We start from the raw sequence: 5,417 nt of genomic DNA, 5'->3' as shown, positions 1-5,417 counted from the left end.
CTGGGCCTGGGCAACTGACTTGCTCCCCAGCTGCCACAGCTTCTCCAGCAGGAATTGCAATCATGTCTACCCTGCACCATCACCTCCTCACCATTGTGATAATGCCGTTTTGCATCCTCCTTGTCTTCCCACAGCATTCATGTAATCGAGGGGTTTGTATGCTGGTTTGTTTGGCTTTGGCTAGGAAGAGAAAAGTTTCTATCATAAACGTGCTGCCCACATTTTCCCTGTGCTGTTTAGTTCATGGACCCTGCCTATGTCACTCTCATACTGCCCTTCGTATCCTCCCTAGTGCCAGCAGCCAGGGATTTTTTAATGTTTATTGGGCACTTATAACTCCTAAGCTTCATAATAATGTATGAGATGTGAGTATTATTATCCTTACATAGGCTTAGAGGGGTTAGGTACTTAATTTTCACATCTCTGTTTCCTTGCGCTTACTCACACACGTCCCATACAAAGCTAATAATTTTTAAATATTTTCATTGAAATAAATACATTAAAGGCAATTTTGAAAGTGGATTTAATTTCTAATTACACCATTCTCACTATTTTTCTGTTTTTCAAAGTTTTGCCATGTACATATATGTTATAATTATATGATTATATACATATTCTTTTTTATGTTTTTTTCATCAGAAATCTTTTATCTTTTTCTTGAGCTTAAATAACTCTCAAAATCTCATTTGGGGATACAGCTTAGCATTGCATTGAGAAGATAAATAATAATCTGCTTAACTATTCCCATATTATTGGGTATTTAGGCTTTTTTAGTTTTAACTAATAAATATTGTGTGCAATAATACATTTGTTAAAGCAAAATATAAAATTTTACATTTATCCCTGTTAAATTTAACTTCATTAGCTTTTGGCCAATTATTACAACATATCAACAGCTTCTTGAATTTTTACTTTGCTATCCAATGTGCTTGCATGATTCATGGATTTGATGAGTCATTAATTAAAGCATTGAAAATGGCAGACCCAAGGACAGAAGCTTACAGAGGTATATGTGCCAAAAGGCACACTAGAATGTTCAAAATAACACCCATGATATTTCCAAACTTGCAACAGCCCAAATGTCCATCAGCTGCAGAATATACAAACAAATACATATGCACAGAATGGACTACAATGTAAGAATAAAAATGAATGCACTACAGCTAGAACCATTACTTGGATGAATATAACAAAAAGAAGCCAAACACAAAAGAATACTTACTCTATGGTGCCATTTTAATAAAGTTAAAAAAGTAGACAAGACTGATTTATGATGTAAGGTATCAATATATTGGTTACCTTTAAGGAGGAGGGGCAGTTTGGGATTGGAAAAGCATGCAAGGTAGGCCTTTGAGATGCTAATGAATGTTTTACTTCTAGACCTGGATGACTGCATGGGTATGTTTATTTGGTGATAATTCATCAAGCTGTACTCTTAGGATTTGTGAATTTTTCTGCGTTTTACAATTCAATACAAAGTTTATTTATTTTGTTTTTATCTTTATTTATTTATTTATTTAAGATGGAGTCTTACTCTGTGGCCCAGGCTGGGGTGCAGTGGTGCGACCTTGGCTCACTGCAATCTCCACCTCCCGGGTTCAAGCAATTCTCCCTGCCTCGGCCTCCTGAGTAGCTGGGATTACAGTGCCTGCCATCATGTCTGGCTAATTTTTCTATTTTTAGTAGAGATGGGGTTTCGCCATGTTGGCCAGGCTGGTCTTGAACTCCTGACCTCAGGTGATCCACCTGCCTCGGCCTCCCAAAGTGCTGGGATTACAGGCGTGAGCCACTGTCCCCGGCCCAAATTTTATTTTACAAATAACAAGAATAATGAATTCAAAAGTTCATAGTGATAGCTGAACACAGTGCTGTGTGCCTGTAGTCCCAGCTACTTGAAAGGCTGAGGCAGGAGGATTGCTTGAGCCCAGGAGTTCAAGGCTGTACTATGCTATGATTGTGCCTGTGAACAGCCACTATGCTCCAGCCTCGGCAACAGAATGAGACCTCATTTCTAAAAAACAAAAGTTCATAATGATGCTAACAATTATACATAAATCGATGAAAATTAAAAAGATAAAAATATAAGATTGGAGCTAACTTGGAGTGGTAAATAGTGAGTTCAGTTTGAATATGTTGAAAGGGAAGTATTGGAAGAACACACAGGTGAAAATGTTCAGTAAATAGTTGTATATATGGGTCTGGAGCTCAGGGTAGAGCTCTGAGCTGGAGAGGAATATCTGGGAGTCATCAGTGTATTGACAGTAATTGAAATCATGGAAATAGATGAGATCTTATACAGATAAAAAGAAAAGCAATCTGAGGAGAGAACCTTAGAGGATTGTCTAGACTTATAGAAAGAAAGCTCACGAAGGAGGTGAAGAAGGAGCATTCGGAGAGAGAGAAGACCTAGTAGAGAGCAGTAGAAGCCAGGGGTAGAGGTTTTAGGAGGAGGAAATGACCCCAAAATGCCAAATGCCAGAGATACAGAAAGCAAGTTAAAGACTGAGAAGTCTCCATTGGGTTTAGCAACTAGGTCACACGTGACGTTGGTGAGAATAGAGTCAGTGGCGTAACGAGGTCTAAGATGGGTTTTCCACACGGATGTCATCTAGGAAGATGGCAGAGTTTGGGAAGAGAGGAGGAACTTAAGATTTTGGTGGGGTTGGTGATAAGGAAGTGCAGAGAACAAAGTAGCTAGATGGCATGAATATTGAGCAGTACTGGTCTAAAAAGCAGCGTGGGGCCTGGAAGAATGCTGACTACCTACCTTCCCACTCTTTGGTATATAGGACTAAAAAATTCTCAGCCTCTATTCAGGAGGCTATAGTGAGAATATATGTCAGGAGAACACTGGGTTTCACACCAGATCAGGAAGCTGAGGAAACATTCTATGAAGCGATTGAGGGAGTCTTTTTATTATGGATGGTAATTATGCTTGAAACTGAAGAAGAACAGACTAATAGTCTTCCCCCCTTGGCTGCTTAAGCTTGACCTCTTGTAGTCTGAATGTTTATCTTTGTAACCATTGTAATCAATTAATGAGAATCCTTAGGTAGAATATTACTCTCCTCTTCCCTTTCTCTGTCCACTTCCCGGGCCCTTGGCTATCCAGTAATTCTATATTCTTGTTAGTCCCAATCTACTCCTGAATCAAAACATTTTCTTCTTCTGGCCCCAAACTTCAGATTCCTCTTCGATTTTTTGTTATTCAAAGCCAGTACAGCCCTCCTGGGTGGGAGACTAAGATGTGTTCTGTTAATTCATGAAAAATCAATTACACAGAAAAAGTCTGAAGATACAAAAGCTGTCATAGATTCAAGGGAAAATTGGAATTCCTGATTGGTCATTGAGAAGAAATCTAATGGTCCAGGGCCTGATTCCAGACATGTGCTGTGTGCCCACGAACATTATGTTCAGAGGTTCCTGTATCCACGGGACTTACTTTTTCATGTGAATAGGATTTGATGGGCAGATGAGCAGAAGGAACATGAATCCATGTTCTAGTCCATTTCCCTATGGCTTCAATTTCATCTTCTACCTTTTGAGCAAAACAACGACACCATAAAAACTACTTTCCCACTTCCTCTTCTACTTGGTTGCCTCATTCTCTTTCCATTCCTTCTTTGGGGGTTTGCTCCAGTGGGTGGCACAAGCTAGAGTGAGAACTCAGTGGGTCAGAGTACAGGGAAAGCCTGGTACAGTGTCTAACATGAAACACAGGTGATTTTCTTCTTCCCAAAGTGGGAAATCTGGGGCTGGGTGTGGTGGTTCATGCATGTAGTCCCAGTACTTTGGAAGGCTGAGGTGGGCAGATCACTTGAGGTCAGGAGTTTGAGACCAGCCTGGCCAATATGGTGAAACCTGTCTCTACTAAAAATACAAAAATTAGCCAGGCATGGTGGTGCATGCCTGTAATCCCAGATTCTTGAGTGGCTGAGGCATGAGAATTGCTTGAACCTGGGAGGCGAAGGCAGTGAGCTGAGATCGCACCGCTGCACTCCAGCCTGGGTGACAGAATGAGACCCCATCTCAAAAACAAAACAAAACGAAACAAAAAACTAAAGTAGGAAATCTGGTGGGTGGGAGGTACCTGACCAATGAGTTCACACAGGCTAATCTTTCAGACTTCTGGGGTTCATTCCAATAAAGATTTGATTTAATTAAAGAAGAATCTATAAAGTGTCTATTTTTCATGCAGAGCAATATGAGAAATATATAGAAGAAGCATGTGTAATAGGCTGCATAATATCCCCCAAGGGCATCAGGTCTTAATCTCTATGATTAACCTCTATTTTTCAAATATGTTAGTGTTAACATATTTGGGAAAAGGGTCTTTGCAGATGTAATTAAGTTAAGGATTTTGAGATGAGAAAATTATTTGGGATTATCTGAGTGGGCCCAAAATGCAATCACATGTATCCTTAAAATAGAGAGGCAGGCTGGGTGCGGTAGCTCATGCCTGTAATCCCAGCACTTTGGGAGGCTGAGGGGGGTGGATCATGAGGTCAAGAGATCAAGACCATCCTGGCCAACATGGAGAAACCCCATCTCTACTAAAAATACAAAAATTAGCTGGGCATGGTGGCAGTTGCCTGTAGTCCCAGCTACTTGGGAGGCTGAGGTAGGAGAATCACTTGAACCCGGGAGGCGGAAGTTGTAGTGAGCCAAGATCGCGCCACTGCACTCCAGCCTGGTGACAGAGCAAGCCTCTGTCTCAAAAAACAAAAACAAAAACAAAAAACAAAAAACAAACAAACAAAAAAGAGGCAGAGGGAGATTAGACACACACACACAGAGAAGACCATGTAAGGATGCAGCAGAGAGAGATTTGAAGATGCTGGCCTTGAAGATGGGAGCAATGCAGCCAACGAACCAAAGAATCCCGGCAGCTGCCAGAAGCTGGAAAAGGCAAAGAATGGATTCTCCTCTAGAGTGTCTGGAGGGAGCACGGCCCTGCCAACACTCTGATTTTGGCCTAGTGGTGCTGATTTCAGACTTCTGGCCTCCAGAACTGAAAGATAATAAATTGCTATTGTTCTATATCACCAAATTTGTGGTACTTTGTTACAGCAGCCACAGGAAATTAATACAGCCTGTAACAGTTTGGAAACAGCCCAATTCTCTGGAAAGGACATAGGAATAGGTATGCTGACTTACACACACACACACATCCCCCAAGGTGATAAAACAAATAATACGGGGTCAAATCCAGCACTAAAGTGCATGCCATCCAGCAGCAGTATTTTATGGTGTAGATGTCTTAGTTCACTGGAATCCCTGGTGTCATTTAGTGCCTCTCACTCAGCATTTCCACACAGGCCCACCTCACACATGACACCACCCATCACAAGGCCCTGCACAAGGACCAATCAGAACCTCAAGCTCAACACAGGCAAGAGTTCTGTTGGAACTCTAGG

This window comes from Pongo pygmaeus, chromosome 1, assembly GCF_028885625.2.
Source record: "Pongo pygmaeus isolate AG05252 chromosome 1, NHGRI_mPonPyg2-v2.0_pri, whole genome shotgun sequence".
NCBI classification, from domain to species: domain Eukaryota; kingdom Metazoa; phylum Chordata; class Mammalia; order Primates; family Hominidae; genus Pongo; species Pongo pygmaeus.
This window is presented reverse-complemented; position numbering follows the sequence as displayed.